This window comes from Lissotriton vulgaris, chromosome 10, assembly GCF_964263255.1.
Source record: "Lissotriton vulgaris chromosome 10, aLisVul1.2, whole genome shotgun sequence".
In the NCBI taxonomy this organism is placed as follows: domain Eukaryota; kingdom Metazoa; phylum Chordata; class Amphibia; order Caudata; family Salamandridae; genus Lissotriton; species Lissotriton vulgaris.
Window position 1 is genome coordinate 422354316 of NC_141698.1, and position 18807 is coordinate 422373122.

Here is an 18807-nt window from a genome sequence, read left to right on the forward strand (position 1 = left end):
TGCTGCCCAATGGTAAGAAGTCCTGTTTGGGGATCCAAGGCGGGCTGAAGGGGCAGAGGGTATAGCGGCGAATGGGATTTTGAAGCCTTCTGTTTGTTTAAAAATGTGATGTTATTTATTGAGTCAGTAGAAAGTTCAAGAATGTAATGTACGTTAGGAGTGATTTCCAAGGCTCCATTGTAATGTGTATGTAAATGTATTGGAGCAGAAAGAGCTGTGCAGTATGTAATATCAATGTTTACTCGGAACTGACCTCTGTGACCCATTTGTGAGGCACTTGTACACCAAGAACCTGTATACTGCGTACTGTAAATAAGCAGGAGGCACCTATGTAGGCATGAAGTTTGTGTGCTTTACACTCTTGGCATAGAATCCCGTCTTGAGAGTCCTTTGTGCGGAAGGTTACACAACAAGGATAGGATTTGCTGATGTTTCACTGAATGGCAAACACTGACTCACTCTCGACGCCGGCGTTTGTCGCAAAATAATTGCTGTTTTCATGCTCTTTTTTTCCCTAAATGTCGGTGAACCCCGTCCCCGGTACTTCTGCTGCCCTTCCCAACCTGCTGACCGGCATTAACCCACATACAAATGCAGCGCTATTTAATTAGGGACTGCAGTGCAGCAGGTGGAGAAGTGTCCCCTGCAGGAACAGCACAGCCCAAAAGTCCGCATACCAAGCCTATGTCAGACTTTGCAGGCCCCTTTGTTAGAATTTGTAAGATTCCTGGCCCTTCCCTGGAGATGTGGAGGTGTTCACAACAGCTGTCTCAGATGGGTTGTGGGCGGGTGTAAATATAATTTCTTTTGTCTCACTTGGGACTAGCCCTGGAATCTTCCTTGCTTCCTCCACAGGAATAACACTTTAGACAGGCCTTTTCCCCTTTTGAAGTTAGCCTCAGGTACCTTGCCAGGAAACTCTCATCTCCACCCCCTAATGCAGTGGTGTGAGCAGGGTTCACTTGACCAATCTGCTGTGGAAAAAGTACTACTACTACTACTACTGAGAAGTGATGCTCATGGCCAGGAGTTTATATTGATAGCATTGTTACTAAGAAAACAACTGTGTGCCAGGGATAGGATCTTTGGTTGCCAGGTTTCCTGTTAGGTTGGGGTCAATCATGAGGTAAGGCTCTGCAAGGAGAGCTGTAGGCTACCAGAAGAGGGAGAGACCTGGAGAGGGAGAGATACATGAGAATGCTGGACTGCATTCTTCAGAGGAGGCTCTGCCTTGTGAAGTCATGAGCCCAGCTGCCAGGTGAGAAGGTGCCCTGGAAGGGACTTGGGTCCTGACTCTGCTGGCTTTATCTTGCATATTGGAGTGGACGAGATGTGTAATGGTTTTCAATGGTAAAATAAAATGTTTATCTATTCATGTTAATTGAAGCTTGATTAAACGTGAACACCGCTAGTAATTAAGTTATTTACGAGCCACATCCATGTTTGTTCTGTTGGGGCTGGAACATAAGTTACAGATGTGTCTAGCTTGTTGTCTTGGTTGCCAGCTGCACCCTCTTCCTTTCGGCTTTGGTTCAGAGTACACTGGGGATAGCACCTGCTACAAAGAGCACACAGATGTGTCCTGTGGTTTAAGATGCACTCCCCAACGTTATGGGGCTCATCAGAGTGCTGATGATTCCTAGGCATTGAGGTGATGAAGAAGATCTTTCTTTTTTTGGCGGACTTTTAAAAGTGACGGTAATGTGCTGAACATTGCACATGTAATATTAGTTGCTGGTTGTAATAGGTCTCGCCTTTAATTCATTTAAAGCCATTTACTTTGCTATACAATACTATTAGCAAAGCAAATGGCTTTAACTTAATAAAAGGCGAGACCTATTGCATTTTCAATGCTTGTTAACATGAGCTTTCCATCATTGTTTACTGTATCAGTCAGAGATCTTAAAGGCAGCCATAAGACACATTTTAAAGCCTTCTCTTCCTCCATTCACTGTTTAAAGTATACACTGATGAAGGAGAATAAATCTGCCTTTAGGTGGTTTTAATTATTTTTTTTGTACTGCCCTGGATAATGAATGCCGTTCATGCCGGTATAAACCTGCCAGGTGGCAACTTTAATAATGAACGACACGGAAGTCTAAAGTCCAACACTTCCGGATGGTAACGAGAAACCAGGAATGCTCGCCTCCGGCCCGGGTGTGGCAGGGAGTGTGCTGGACTTTGCTCTTTCACTATTTCCGCCGTATGCCACTGGCAGGCTGTCTATTAAACGGTTCAAAAGCTATCGATAGCCACTGGTGCGTGGCGTTTTTTTTTTTTTAATTGTACAGTGCTTTACGACACCATGGAGCACCTGCCCAGCCAGAGCACGTGGCGGGAGTGGTGCCCAAGACCACGGTTAAGGGGCGGCAGTGGGGCATTTCTTGAGCGGACGTAGCCTGACTCTGCTGGGGGTCCATGAGAGGAGGGTGCAATGCCATTAGCTACATGCTCTCTGCTGAGAGAAGACGTCCCTCCGTGAGACACAGCAGAAAACGGACTATCTCCTGCACCAAATCACAAAATGAACGCGGTATTAACCATCTCACCGTGAAAGATATAGGGAAGGGTTATGAGGAGGCCCCATGGCGGCTCATAGTCACTGTTCACTTCGCACGCCACTAAAATGGCGGCTGTGGTGAGAATGTTCGGTTCTCCACGAGGAGGAGAAAGGGTACAAGAAGCCCTGAATGAGAACCCTTTCAAAAAGAGGGAGTAGAGTGGCAGCACAGGAGCCTCAGTGGGTCTTAAGCCAAAGGAGAACAAAATGGAGGGCCTGGGGATGGGGATGGAAGCTCAGATGGGCGGAGGGTGCTATACCGATGTTCATAGGCAACATTAAGAACGGTGAGGGTGACACCCCCAGAGCTTAATGGAGCTGGGGATGAGGGAGAACTCCAGATGCAGCCGCTGCGGAGCTCCTGATGTCCACGGCCACCCCTGGTCATGTCCACCAATAGCAGCATTTCGGCACTCCGTCTTTGTGCATGTCTTCGCCATGGTCGGCCAGACTATTCCTCCCTCACCTCGAATGGCGCCAGTAGGATATGTCAAAGATATTCCAGTAGGCGTAAGAAATTACACGCTCCCTCACTCCTCCTAGCTAAAGGCCAAGCGCCTTTGCATTAGGGACATAGCCCACTGATTCTGCTCTGAAAAGACCTAGCTTACCGTAAAGACCAGCTCAAAGCATACACAGAGAAGCTTCAATGGACGGTTGGTTTAAAAGACATTTGGGAACCCTTAGCACTGCCGGTCACGACCTCGCGCCACCTCACCCTCACCAACTTAAACTCTGCAGATGTTAAATACACGTTTTACCCTCTTTTTGGGGAGCTGGGAGAGTTTTGATCTTCAAGGGCTGTAGTATTTGTGCTAATTGACATCCAACATGACCCCTGAAAGTTAGAGCCATACACCAAGCTTCTCGTTGTGGGCAGAAATTCCTAAAATGCCCCTTGATGTACTACTGCAGCATAGAGGTGTCATGTGAAGTGATATGAATGGTAATGGGTGAGCTGTTTAATGTATTAGACAGCAAATTTCTTCTTGTTATTTGTATAACTCATAAAGGAATTCGTAAAAATTAAGAATGACGAGGGTCACACTCAACAAGAGGCAAGTGGTTAAAGAAGCAGAAACAGAAATTGAGCCAGGGAGGAGAAGAAACTGCTTGTGGCAAAAGTGTGGCTGAGAACAAGTCAAAGAAAAAAATAGGGACTTTGCAAAGATATGAACAGGAGCCTTTGGAGATGTAAACTGAGTGTCTGTCCCACAAATTAGTAGGGAACAAAGAAAAAAGAAAAGTGGAACAGGGTTCAACTTATATTGACAGCATGGGAATGCCGATTGGAGGCTTGGTTGGAAGAAGCTGTAAAATAGTGAAGTACAATATTTTACGAAAAAAAGTGACTGAAGAGAAAAGGATCCCACATTAATGCATAGAAGAAGGGAGACAGTGAATGAAATGGGTGGAAAATGGAGGAAGGGGATACACGACTAGGGTGCCACCACACACCAGGGCGGAAGAAGATAACAGCAAAGGGAGGTAGGTTGAAAAATAACAGAGAAGTTAGAGCAGCAAGGATGGCACCAACCTGGAGGAAGGAGGCAACGAGATGAGTAAAACAAGTGAGAGCCTAAAGGGACCAAGAGACCATAGATGAAGTAAGGCCAAGAAGGGTTCATTCTCAAAGTACACGAGCACTGGGTTGGTTTTGATATCATGAAGCAGGGGGAGTAAACATTGTTGTGTGTTCTGAAGAAAAGTGATGCAATAGAGAGCTGAGGGATGTGGGTTTCAGTACCAATCACCCAGAGCAAGGCGAACTGCAAACTAAAGGTAGTGAAAAGAGTAAAGGTGTGTGGGATGGAAATAAAAAAGAATAGAGTCCTCTCAAACAGAAAGCAACTGTGAGAACGCTAAGGAAAATAGTGTATTATCCCCACTCAAGTGCAAAAGAGGAAGAAAGTAAGAAAGAACAAAAGAAGGGAATGGAAGAAACAAGGCATAAAGAACAAGTGCAAAAGAGGAAGAAAGTAAGAAAGAACAAAAGAAGCGAATGGAAGAAGCAAGGCATAAAGAACAAGTGCAAAAGAGGAAGAAAGTAAGAAAGAACAAAAGAAGGGAATGGAAGAAACAAGGCATACAGAACATGTGCAAAAGAGGAAGAAAGTAAGAAAGAACAAAAGAAGGGAATGGAAGAAACAAGGCATACAGAACATGTGCAAAAGAGGAAGAAAGTAAGAAAGAACAAAAGAAGGGAATGGAAGAAACAAGGCATAAAGAACAAGTGCAAAAGAGGAAGAAAGTAAGAAAGAACAAAAGAAGGGAATGGAAGAAACAAGGCATACAGAACATGTGCAAAAGAGGAAGAAAGTAAGAAAGAACAAAAGAAGGGAATGGAAGAAACAAGGCATACAGAACATGTGCAAAAGAGGAAGAAAGTAAGAAAGAACAAAAGAAGGGAATGGAAGAAACAAGGCATACAGAACATGTGCAAAAGAAGAACAAAGTAAGAACGAACAAAAGAAGGGAATGGAAGAAACAAGGCATCAAGAAAAAAGAGAGTGCCGAGACAAGCATGAGGACAAATTAGGGAAAGAGAAGGTTGTCTGAGAGAGAATCATTAGCCCTCCTGGATGTCTCTGCAGCATTCAATACTGTGGACCATGGGCTTCTGTGTCAGAAATGAGCCCTGGGGGTGGGAGTGAGAGGCAGAGCTCTGGACTGGATCTATGCAATTTTCGCAGAAACAACCCAGTTTGTTTTGCATGGTCAGTTTAGATCAGCAGCTCGGTCTTGACTTGCTCCATTTCCTGGGCTCGATCCTCTCACCCCTCTTGTCTTTTCCCACATGTCGACTGCGAGCACTGGTAGCTCGCAGGCTCTGTTGGCTTATCTCACTGCCTGCAGTTCCAAACTGTTCAACTTTATGCCCATCTTCTGATGCTGCACTTAAAAACACAATGAATCCAGTTCTGGGAGGTTAGGCTGAGGGTGCAGGAGCAGGATTTAATCTCTTGTTAAATAAGCAAGAGTGCTTTTTCTTCCCCTTAAGAAGCCTGAAAACAAAAGCCTCAGTGCACATTATTTCTAAACCTACCTGACCCCTACCCAGAAAAAGTATTGCTTCAGAGTCATTAGGCCCCATTCACAAAGGGCCTCCGCACTGGTAGCAGAGGCCCCTAAGTCCTGGCTGGAGCTCTGCATTGCATTTATCCATTGCGGGACCCCCACCACATCTGCGGGGCTTCCATCACAAGTGCGCAGAGGCGGCTGCTCCACTTGGGCTGAGGAGGGTCCATCCCCTTGCTGTAGGCACAGCAAAGTGGAAAATAAAATGGTAATAAAGTGGCTTTATTGGGGCGGGGCCATTGCTGCAGTGCAGCCTGGGGCACAAAAGGGGGTGGTAATGGACGGAGCATCTGAACCAATCAAACACTCACACCCAGTCAAAAAATCTGGGTTCAATCCATCACCGTTCTTTAGCCCACTCTGCCACCCCAGTTCAGACATGGCTATATGCAAATCAGTCTGACCCTGTGCCTCATGGGAACAGTCCAGCCCGTACTCCCAAGCCATGCCTTCCCTGGACCGGAAACAAGCTTCCGAGGACCGGTTTCTGGCATTCCAGCCGTCTTCAGCCCGGCTTGCTTGAATCCAGTGGCAAAGTGAGCAAGGGACTCACGTCTGAGCATACCCTGCCACACTTATGGCGGCCAAAAGCTGCACAAAAGGGGGTGGTAATGGACGGAGCATCTGAACCAATCAAACACTCACACCCAGTCAAAAGATCTGGGTTTAATCCATCCCCGTTCTTTAGCCCACTCTGCCACCCCAGTTCAGACACGGCTATATGCAAATCAGTCTGACCCTGTGCCTCATGGGAACAGTCCAGCCCGAACTGCCAAGCCATGCCTCCCCTGGACCGGAAACAAGCTTCCGAGGACCGGGTTTCTGGCATTCCAGCTGTCTTCAGCCCGGCTTGCTTGAATTCAGTGGCAAAGTGAGCAAGGGACTCACGTCTGAGCATACCCTGCCACACTTATGGCGGCCAAAAGCGGCACATAAGGGGGTGGTAATGGACGGAGCATCTGAACCAATCAAACACTCACACCCAGTCAAAAGATCTGGGTTTAATCCATCACCGTTCTTTAGCCCACTCTGCCACCCCAGTTCAGACATGGTTATATGCAAATCAGTCTGACCCTGTGCCTCATGGGAACAGTCCAGCCCGAACTGCCAAGCCATGCCTTCCCTGGACCGGAAACAAGCTTCCGAGGACCGGTTTCTGGCATTCCAGCCGTCTTCAGCCCGGCTTGCTTGAATCCAGTGGCAAAGTGAGCAAGGGACTCACGTCTGAGCATACCCTTCCACACTTATGGCGGCCAAAAGCGGCACAAAAGGGGGTGGTAATGGACCCTTGCTCACTTGCTGAGGTGCTCTCAGAGCAGGACAGGGGAGGAGTGGTTTGCCCACTACTAAGCACATGACTATTTCCCCGGCCCTCTGGGACCAGCCAAACAGTCAGGCGCACTTTCCCAGTTCTCCACGCAGGCTGCATTACAGCCTGCGTGGAGAACATTCCCAGGTAAACATTTGATGGCTGAGCGTCGAACTACGACGCTCAGACCAATCACAACGCTGCATTTCAGCATTGTGATTAGTCAGGGAAGCCTAGCTGTGCTTCCTGTTCCTGGAGTCTGACAGAAGAGAGCCATAGCAGAGATGCGGGATCAGGCGGCTAGGGTAAGTGTTTATTTGTAAAAATGTACATATCGCCCCCACCGTATATACTTCCTGAGCCCAACTCACCACCCGTTAGCCGTGCTGGCCGCCACTGTCTTGTAGTGAGGTGGTTTTAGGTGGTACAGGGACTGCACTGGAGCGGTTGTTGAATGGGACGCAGAAGGGTGATTACAAGTGATGTCGCCTCTGGGAGCTAGTTCTGAATATGCCCTCAGATGGTACTGACCGGCCCTGGGGTGACTCTGGTGCTGTCCTACAGCAAGGCCTGCTTTGGTCTTAGCATACAGCAGGCAATCTGTGTCCACGTGCGTGCAGAGGAGTGAAGTCTGGGCATCAATTACAAGACACTTACACCAATGAAGTCACTGGACATACTACCTCCCACAGAATATGGACATAATCTTTTTTGATGATTCAAAACCGTGAGGAATATATAGATGATCAAGAGAGTCTGTGCATATGTAACACAGTAAGTAGAAGGGATTGTCAGAGAGAGACGGAGTGGAGAGTGGAGGAAGCTGGGAGGGTGTAGGGAATTGGGAGCTGGGAGGGGAAGGGGTGTAGGGAGAAGGGATTGTTAGAGAGAGAGAGGGTGGGGGAAGCCTGGGGGTGTATAGAGGAAGATGGAAGGAGCCAGGATTGTTGGAATAAGATATTGCTAGAGACAGAGAAAGAAAAAGATTGGCGGGAGCATGGGGGCAGGTGGGTAGGGAGTAAAACTGTTAGAGAGAAAGCAGGGGGGGGTGTGGGGGGACAGAGTTTAGGGAGATGGGGCTACCATAGAGAGACAGAATCTATTGGCACAAGTAACGAGTGCCGAGCTACTATATAGATGGAGATATTTGTCATCTGCACCTCTTCAAGTAGAGGGCAGTGTTAGTGTTTGGAAACATATCTGCATTTTACTTCTTTCTACCTCGAGCTTCAATGTTCTAATGTTAATGGGTTGGGACCCACTGGCCCGAGAGTCCATCCTCTTTTTTATGGAATTTCTATAAAATGCATGGTCGTGTCGACCTTGGATGAGAGGAATGCTGCGTTGGCCAGCATTCTGCAGAGACCTCAGCCTCTCAACTGTCTCGGTGGTGCCCGACGTAGGCACTTATAGGTTACTACTTCGGGCAGCATGGACATTAAGCCTGCCCTCTTATCCGCATGCGCGCTAGCAGAATTCTGCTCCTGCCCTGAGATTTTTTAAAACGCATGTTACGTGACGAGCTGGGCTCGTCATCAGGGTGCGAGGAGGCTACGCCATGATGAGTCCAGCTAAGCATTGCAGCCTATGAGCTTCATAGTGACATTAGACCTTGTGAAGCATCTGTTTACCTATGATGACTACATGTAGCCTCCGGCTACACATCTCTGCAGCTGGTGCATTAACCCAACACACATAACTGCTTGGGAGACTACACCGGCAGACTACACACAAGCCGAGCCTGCTTTGTACACAAGGCTTATAAACATCTCTTTCTCACTGCTGCTAGGAGGGCCCTGGGGAGGAAGCATTTTGTATTAACAAACCGACAAGACACTCTCATCCTGCTCTTTGGAAAAATATGCAATTTAGCCAGAGAATGACTTGGTGAGAGCCGCAGGAAAGCCTTTTTATGTACCACAGAGGCTTGTGGGTTTTAAAACATGCTGGAGCATTCAGAAGCATTGTGCGTGTTGAAAGGGAGCCTACCTCAACAGCACCAGCCTGGGTGTTTCTGTACAGCCTGTTTGTTCACCTCGTCAGTTTGAAATGTCGCCAACCGCCACAGCAAGTGAGGAGGCCCTTTGTGAACCGCCCATTGAGGTCATCGTAATATTCAAATATCTTTCCTCTCTGTTTTTTTCCAATTTCTCTTTCTATTTTTACTCCTTTCTTTATTTTTTCTTTCCCTTTCCTTCTTTTTCTTTCTTTCTTTCTTTTTTCTTTCTTTCTTTCTTTCTTTCTTTCTTTCTTTCTTTCTTTCTTTCTTTCTTTCTTTCTTTCTTTTCCTCTCTCTTCTTTTCTTTTCTTTTTTCCTTCCTTTTCACATTGCTTTCTTTTCTCTCCTTTCTTACATTCCTTGTGCCTTTCTTTCTCACCTCGACTTTCCTTTGTTCCTTTCTTGCTTTCTTACTTTTTTCTTTGTTTCTCTTCAGCTTTCCTTCTTTCCTTTTCAGTCTCTTCTTCTTTCAAGTCCTTGTGTTGTAGGGTGGCATAGAGTGGAGTAGAGTGTTGAAGAGTGTAGGGACATAGAGTAGAGGAGAGTGTCGCAAAGCGGAGTCGTTTTTAATAGTGTGGTGCATCATAGAGTTGAGTGTTGTACAGTCTAGTATCTTTGAGTGGAGTAAAGTGGCCCAGAGTGAAGTGTTGTAAAGCACAGTGGTGGAGAGTAGAGTGGCATAGAGTGCATCGGTTTTGAGTAAAGTGGTGTATAGTGCACTGAGGTAGAGTGCAGTGACCTTGAGCAGAATGGCGTAGAGTGCAGTGGCATTGAGTTGAGTGGTGAATATTAGAGTACAGTGGCGTAAAGTGCAGTGGTGTAGAGCGCAGTGGCATAAAGCAGTTTGCTTCAGAGTAGAGTGAAGTGGCATACAGTGGAGTGGTTCTGGGTAGGGTGTAACGGTGCATGGTAGAGTGCAGTAGTGTAGAGTAGAGTGGGGTGGAATAGAGCAGTGTAGAGAGCAGAGGCGTGAAGTGCAGGGTTATAGAATTGATTAAAGTGGCATGGAGAGAGGCAGAGTACAGTGGCATAAAGTGCAGTAGAGTGGCGTGGAGTTGAGTATTGCAGAGTAGAGTGCACTGGTGTAGAGTGCTGTGGCATAGAGTGCAGTGGCATAGAGTGTAGTGGTGTAGAGTAGAGTCGTGCAGAGAGCAGTAGTGTAAAGTACAGTGGTGCAGAGTAGAATCGGGTGACTAGAGTTCAGTTCCCCAAGATGTTGTTAAAAGACCAGACAGTTACACTGTCTGAGAGGCTTCGACACAGAAATTGATCACCTCCTCAAGCTATCCTGATTCCAGCTCTTACAAAACGAGGTTTGAGCACTCCCTGTGCACCACTGGACCTTATAAACCTAAAACATCCAGATACATTTTAAGGCATGGGCAAAGTGGGCCCTTTCCAGGGGCCGGTGATAGAGCCAGCTCTGTTCAGCAGAGTCTTGCCCTGATGATCGTGATTAATTCTTAAACAGATAGCTTAAAAACCATTTTCTTTAAATGTATTTTTAATGTGGGTGATTTGAAAGAGTCTATTACAGACATTTGCAGAACATTTTTGTATTTATATTTTATGCAACATCCATTAAAAAAAGTTTATTTTAGATCAAAACAGGACCTCTCATATGTGAAATGGGAGGGTGTTGCTGAAATTATTTTCAGTAATATTAGTGAGCTGCTGCTGTGTTACAAATATTGGCACTATCCCTGAAAATTAAATGTAAATACATTTAGAACTGAACGAGAGCACCAGTGCACTGTCAGTAACTTGCAGAGTCAGATTGAGATGAAAAATTGGCCCAAGCTGCCAAAAAAGAGCGGCCTACATTTGCAGATAGCTACCTTTCAATAATCATTGTGTTGTTATCATCAGGAGCTCATTTTCTGGAGATATTTGTGATAACTTATCCGTTTTAAAGTTTCAAAAGCCAGTAGCATCATCCAAGACTGGAAACACCATTAATCCATCACAAATCACCCATCTGCCTTTTGACGCGTACCTTCAGGTCCATAAGGCTCTCACCATCAGGTCCCTGAACGCATTACTCTCGCTTAGATTTGCAAGCCTTTGCTCACCCTGGGATTTCTGAATCCCCTGTCAGGACCTAACCCTCATGGTCATCCTTAGGGCTTCTCAGTCACTTCTAACCAACGTGTGCCCAGAGGTTCATTGTCATCCTCGAGTCTTCTGCTCACCTCAAGGACTCACGGGTTCTGTGCAAGAACTTCAGGCTCTTACGCCCTCTCAATTGGTGCATAAACTACTCACTTTCCAATAGGTCCCCTAAGCCCATTTCCCGTCTTTGGTCCACTGAGCGTACTGCTCAACCTCCGATCTCAGAGGCTGCAGCTCACTCTCTGGTGCTTTTGGATTCCAGATTTCCGATTAATTCCTTTGCTGCTTTGCATATAATCAGCACCAGATCTTTAAAATGCCTTCTTACTCTCAGTGGGCATTGGGAGTGAATATTTGCCTCAGTCTACAGCTCACCTTTATTTATTTATTTATTTAATGCATTTTTATGAAGCGCAGTCATTACCCGAAGGTGTCAGAGCGCTGTACAATAGAACCAGTTATGTTACATGAGAGAAATGTTACAAAATAGGACGTACAAAAATAGCAGGACACAGTATAAAACACAGTAGGCAAGAGGAGGTAGGGAAAAACATAGAAGGCAGGAACACAATATCAAACACAGCAAGCAAGGAATGTACAAAAAAATAAAAATTAAAAAAAATAACTAAATAAATAAATAAATATTACAAATTTACAATGACTAAAAAGTCAAATAAGAATGAAGCTTCCTGCTCTCTCTCAGGTCCACAAAGCCTCAGGATTTAAAGGCTCCTGATTGTACCAATGACTCCTGCATACCATCTGTTGCCCAATGTTCCTCACTGTCATTTACTTTCGGCTCCTTGCCCTATTCATGGGCGCAGAAGCTCCTTCTCAGGGACATTGTTCATCGAAGCACCGACTAACCTTAGGCCCCTGAGGGTCCCTCGGGCTATTAAAACTCCTTTTCAGTTTTACAGCCAAGCCTTCTTGCTTACCTTCTGAACACGGACATTCGTGATAACTCAGAGGATCCCCGAATCTTCTGCCAATCTTTAGGTGGTCGAAAAACTCTTTGCTAAACCTCAGGCATTAATGGTTGTACATATCTAAGGATTTCATTGATCTCCCTTTTGGGTGTCACATGGAGGCTTCTCAGCAGTAGGCAGACAAAATATTGAGTTTTAAATATCGACATACAATAATGTCAATGTTTAAATATCGAAGGAACAAAATATAGAAGGTAAGTTATATCGATATGTTTAATATCAATGTTAGTAATATCTATTTAACTAATATCGATGTTAGTAACATCGATGTTACTAATATCGATTTTTGTATGATGTAATGTATATTATTATGTATTTATTATATATTTAATTTTTATTTATGTAATTTAAGTAAATTTTGTATTTTAGTACCGTAGCGGGTTCTGGGTTTATAGGGAAATAGGGTGGGAAGTAATTTAATTATAATAAATTAATTATTAATTTTTAGGAATTATACATTAATTTTAATAAATTGGTAATTACTGTTTATTAATTGGTAATTAATTTTTATTAATTTATTAATTGATAATTATGTTCTGTAGCGGGTTATGGGTTTATAGGGGAATAGGGTGTGAAGTAAATTAATTATACTAAATTAATTATTAATTTTTAGGAAATATACATTAATTTTAATTAATTGTCTTTTAATTTTTATTAATTGGTAATTAATTTTAATTAATTGATTAATTGATAATTATGTTATGTAGCGGATTATGGGTTTATAGGGGAATAGGGTGGGAAGTCATTTAAATGTAATTAAGTAATAATTTATTTTAATTTCATTGTTTTGTTAATTATATTATTGTTAATTAATCATTTGTAATTTATTATTAATTGGTATTTATTATTAATTTATTTTTACTTAATTATGTATTGCTAATCATGTTTTTAATAATTCTGTATTGGTATTTGTAAATAGTTTATATATTTTTTAATAATTAATTTGTGTATTATTTTAAATTATTAATGTATTTATAAGTATGTTATTTTTACCTTCTATGCTATCCAATACTTTCCCTACTGTTGCACACTCTGGAGTGGGAATAGTAATGTTTACCCCTACGTTATCCAACACTTTCCCTACTGTTGCACTCTCTGGAGTGGGAATAGTAATTTTTACCCTTACGCTATCCAACACTTTCCCTACTGTTTCACTCTCTGGAGTGGGAATAGTTATTTTTACCCCTACGCTATCCAACACTTTCCCTACTGTTGCACTCTCTGGAGTGGGAATAGTAATTTTTACTCCTACGCTATTTTCAGGAACTGCTCCCGCCCCTTCGTCGAATGCGGTGGAGGACAGAGCTGGAAAGGACTACCAAGACCAGAAGGCTGAGCGCGGAGCATGCGCGGTAACATCAACCCATAAAAGATGCCCATGGCGGAGAATGAGCGTCGGATATTTTGAATCCTGCCGGTGCAAGTCTTGGTTGGAGTTCCAGAGACAGTGGATCTCGGAGATTGCTGTTTTCCGTGACCGCAAACTGTTCTTGGGTAAGGTAAGATAGATCGGCTGCTCTCTTACGCTTTCACCAGATTTCTCGCAGTCGAGTGTCAGGCTTGGCGCTCCCTTGGAGGCTTCACAGAGACGCACGCCAGGAGGTGTTTTCAGCGTCTCTGCAACCCCTGAGAACTCTTGTAATCTCAAGGTTGAGCTGGGGCTCCCTTGGGGTATCCATGCGTAGAGACGCGGTGGAGAGCCAGGCTTGACATTCCCGCAGACTCCGCAAGGGAAAGTGGTAGCACACCCAGAGGAAGGTGTCCTGCGTTTCCCTTGCACCCCCTCAGTTCTCGAGATAGAGCGGCTGCTCTCTTGGGACAACGTGACGCACCCGAGGTTGAGTACCAGGAATGGTATTCCCGCGAGGATTGTGAGGTGTAGGGAGCTACACTACGGGTCTCTGGAGTGGGAATAGTAATTTTTACTCCTACGCTACCCAACACTTTCCCTACTGTTGCACTCTCTGGAGTTGGAATAGCAATTTTTACCCCTACGCTATCCAACATTTACTTACTCTTTTTTAATTTGTTTTACATTTTTATTAATTTTTATTTGTATTATTATTTTATGTGTGTACATTTATTTGTAATTTATAATATTTCATTTATTTATAAGTTATTAAAATTATTTTGAAAAGTTAGTATCAAAGAAGTCTATACTATGTATTATATTTATATTATTATGTTTTTATTAAATTATGTATTAATTCGTAATTTTAAATATTATAAAATATTTTAACTATGTTTATTACATTTATAGGTATTATTTTATTTATATTACATATTTTGTTATTTAAAAAAACTATATTTTTTTAATAACGATATTTTTGACATCGATATTTTTTTGTTTTGTTATTTTTGTACTTACCTTGTAGAGACAGCATGTCAATATTTTTGCAATCGATATTTTTGTTGCGATATTTATGTAGGTAGATATTTTTGTAATCGATATTTTGTCAGAGATTCCTCTCAGCATGTGATATCTTGAGGGTGTAAGACAGCTTGGTACTTGATGACTTCTGTGTTGTAATAAGGAACTTGATCTGAATCTGCTTGACATGCTACAGGAAATAACTCCAATTGGAGCCTTTCATTTAATTTTCTATCTCAACCCTTCCTCAGCTTTGCTGACCCACACATGCAGTCTTTCTCTTCATTTTCTCACACTCATATCTCTCTACATCATTTCTTTACTCCCTAATTTCACCATCACTCTCTCCTTCTCAGCCAGTGCATCTGTTGGCTATTCTGTTTCCCTATCTCTCTCCAGCTATAATTCCAATGTTTCTTTCTCTGTCTCCCTCCCTCACCCTCGCTCTCATTTCCCTCTATCCATTTTACTCTCTCCTTTTACCATTCCCCCTCCCATTCTTCCGCTCTCTCACATTTTCCATCTTTTTCCTTGTCTCGATCCCCCTTTTTCTTTTATTTCCCTCACCCGATCTCCTTCCCTCTTTAACTTTCTTCCTCTGTCTCTAAATCTACCTTCTCTCTCCCTCCTCTGCCATATATGCTTCCCTTCATTCTTTTTCTAACTCCAGTGTATTTATTCCCCACTCTCTCAATTTCTGTCTCCATTTTGAGTTTTACTTCAGCTCTATTTTTTTGTCTTGCAAATTCTACCTTTCTTCTGCTGTGCTTTTCTATCTCACTCACTGTCATTTCATCCATCCCTTGAACTCCAGTGTGTCCTGAACTAAACCTAATTTTATATTCTGTTGTGTTCCATTTATTGGCTTACTTTTTCAGTAGTTACCTGCTTTAGCAAACCTCAACATTTGCAGAACACCACAATTCTCCAGAGAAATAATAATAATAATAATAATAATACTGATACTTGTATAGCGCGAACAGCTACCTCTCGGGGAGGTGTCCCGGCGCTAAGAAAGTTATTTGATTTTTGGTCCTTGCGAGTACTTAGAGTTCTGCTGTCATCCAAAGGTGATTAAGGGAAGAGGATGGACCTTGTGTTAGCTCTTGTAGTGGATAGATACAGACCCTGATTTTGAGTTGGGTGGGAATGGAAAAACTACCTACTTCTGGAGGAAGTATTAAACGCAGAGGAGTTTCAACTGGTGTTTCCTTTACCATACTATCTGTTGTTTTTTTGGGGAAACGCTATTGGTGGGTTCCACTGTAGATTCAGCATTCCCTCTAGGTGTCCACCAACATTAAAATCCATCCATAGACTCCTGAAGCGCCAGAGAACTAAGAAGTGTGTTTTGGGCACTAATCCACCTGTTCCGTATTCTCACTGGCAAGGAAACTTTGTACATCCTCTTCAACATTAACTCTTTGTTTCATCATTCACTGTTCACTCTTTTTCTACCTTTGCCATCTCCTTCCTTTCCACTTTTGTTTCCCTTCTTCACTGTCTCTATACCAGTCTATCATTCAACCCTTCTTTTCGCCCAATCTTTCCTCTCTCTCCCTCAATTTATCTCTCCGTTCCTCTCCATGTCTCTCGCTTCCTTTGGTCTCTGTCTCCTTTCTCCTCTCTCTTCTTCCCTTTCACCCCAGGATTGAGGGTGAATTAAGTTTTTCTTTTTTACGGCAATACTGCTGAAATACATGTGTTTTCTTTTTATCCTTTTCGATTGAGACTTTTTTTATTGCAAAGTTATTTTAAACTTTTGTGGTTCTGTGTTTTTTTCTCTCATTCCATTGCACAGTATTTGAATGAAACGCCTATCCTCAACCTGAGAAAACTGGCAGCAGGCACCTGAGGCTTGTCTTCCTGAAGACTTCTTTATCGCACTGCTCAAAAGACGTCCCTCTCTCAAAGACTCCCTGTCACATTTTGAGACCCTGGATGAAAGGAGGAACACCACATCATGTGCATTCTCCAGCCGCCCTATTGTCATTCTGCAAATAATAATTAATAGTCATAATATGCGGCTTGCTCAGACCCCCTCTCACCTGCAGCCGCATCGGTCTAGTGGAACAATCAGCCCGGGTATCTGGAGTTGCTTGATCCACAGACGTAAAAAAAAACAGCCCACTAGCTGGCCTCTGCCGCAAGCCCCTCGGGCACCGGCTTATTGCCCACACGGCCAATCTGACCCTGGCCAAATAGGGCATGAAAGAGCTGAAATTGGATCATAAATTCAAAGCTGTTCCGAACAGGTGGACCCCTAAAATATGTTTGGCCCAGGGCCACCAAAAACTTTAAAATGTCCCCGAAAACTTCACCAAACCCCAGCCGCCATGCTTCCCCCTCCTAGTCCCTTCCGCTCACCCACCCACAAGGGAGGTGCTGGGCTTTCATCATGGGTCGAGGCTACAGATCCAGGAAGGTAGGGGGTGCTGTAAGCACTGTCATCATTACTGGGGCAGGAAGGGGGATCTGAAGACGACTGGACATTAAAATACATATGTTCTACAGATGGACGCGCACAATTGAAAGGCAAATTCATACAAACTGATCCTTTCAACTTCTCACACTGTCCAAGGTAACGTTGTCCATTAGTTAACTGTTCATTCATAGTCATTTATTTTTAGATAAATACGACGCCACGCTTAATCGCAATGGACACTTTGCCAAGTATGCACAATTATAAGGCACTCCCTTGGGAAAGGCAGAACATTCCCTGCTCTCCGGACCATTTATTTTTATCCTGCCGCAAGACTCCCCCCTTCATGGCACTAGGCGGACCAAGCAGGACGGCAAAGAGCTGGCAGTCTGTACCGATCACCAGTATAGATGGAGGAGGGGGGGGGGGGTAACATTGGTTCTGTTGTGATTTCAGTTTATTGATATCCCCACACACCGCCCCCCGCCCCCCTTGAGCACAGCAGGTTCGTGCACGAAGACAGACGCAACTGAAGCGTGTGCTAGTAAGCGCTATATAGAGCAAAGTGAGTTATTATAAACATAGCAACCTCTGCCCGGAATTATTCACGTTACATGCATGACACACTGACCGATTCAACCCGGGAGGAGAGACTACGGCTCAGTCCGCTTCACTGCGGGAGTCACCGCGGATGTAACAGGTGCAGTTATTTTTAACTCCTTAGATTTCCGTTCTCGATCTGGGTTTTTTTTGTTTGTCAATGCATGGGCTAGCGAATATTCGTTTATAAAATTTACCACTGTCGAGAAAATGTTCGTTTCTGAAAGGAATTCAATTTCCAACAAATTCCACTGTGATGAAGACGACATCCTCACTTGGCGCCCTTAGACCTCAAGCGTCACCTTCCCGTTATCCCCTGTTAAATGCGCGGCTGGCCGGGTAAAAGGTGATATGTCGTCTTAATGAAAGTTATTGAACTTACCAGAGCTGCCTTGGCAGATTTCCGACGAGGCGGTCTGTTCTCAGCTCCAGAACACACGGCCGCTCCTGCCCTCTTCTCTCTCCAGTCTGTCAATGTTGGTGCGAGAGAGCAGAGAGCTGGGAGGGGCAGTTATTACAGGAAGCCGCCTGCACTGACTTCTGACTCAAGCTTGCTATGCCATCACCATACGTGCCAACTCACCTGGTGCCTCCGTGTGACCCACGACACACCATCAAACGGTATCCCCGCTGAGTAGCCGATATCACACGGTGGCAAGGAAAATCATCTGAAACCCACTGTAACCAGTGTTTTTCCTCTCACTTTCAGATGCTTTAAACTACCGACTTCCATTAAGGGGAGCGAAAAACACCCCAGGACATCAGCACCAGCTTCTGCAAGCTTTTTTTTTTCTTTTTTTTTTTTTCGGGGGAGGAGGGGGCTTGGGGGGTGGGGTTCAAAAGTGCCTGGTAGGTACTACTGGGCACGAGGTACCTCTCCTTCAAGGCCCCAGCCCCTTCTTATATGGTGAAATTTTTCTTTAAGTTGGCAAGTATGCATCAGGGATATATACCGACCTGGCTCTGTGACCAGGACAACTCTGAGCAGAGAAGAAAGATAAGTGAAGATCAGGGGTGCAACTAGACCCGAACTTCGGGGTGGGGGGCTAACACTCCCAGCCAGTGCTGGCCCTAGCACTGGTCGCACGCGGTGCAACAATCTTTTTTGGCGCCTCCCCCCATTTCCTCTTTCTCCAAGGATTCCCTCACTACCACTCACCAACAATGCAAGTTATCTCTCTATAGCACCTTTCTGACAAACATTTAATGTATAGCACTGCTCATAGTTTATTCACACTCAGTTCTGTGATCTGCATGGTACACGTTCTTTGTAGTAGACACATTAACCCTCTGCGCTGTGTGTGTATCAGGTGTGCCCATGTGAGTGCACGGTGAGCCATGCGACAGTGTGAGAGTAGGGTAAGAGG

At 44.3% G+C, this 18807-nt stretch overlaps 1 protein-coding gene across 1 annotated transcript in view; it reads right to left on the reverse strand.

Moving 5' to 3' along the window:
* Positions 1-17910, reverse strand: part of LOC147685343 (LITAF domain-containing protein-like) — a 334366-nt gene extending 316456 nt beyond the window's left edge. Inside the window, exon 1 of the mRNA XM_086941274.1 lies at positions 17823-17910. The gene's annotated coding sequence lies outside the window, so the exon portion shown is untranslated. The remainder of the gene's footprint in view (positions 1-17822) is intronic.
* Positions 17911-18807: the final 897 nt, after the last annotated feature.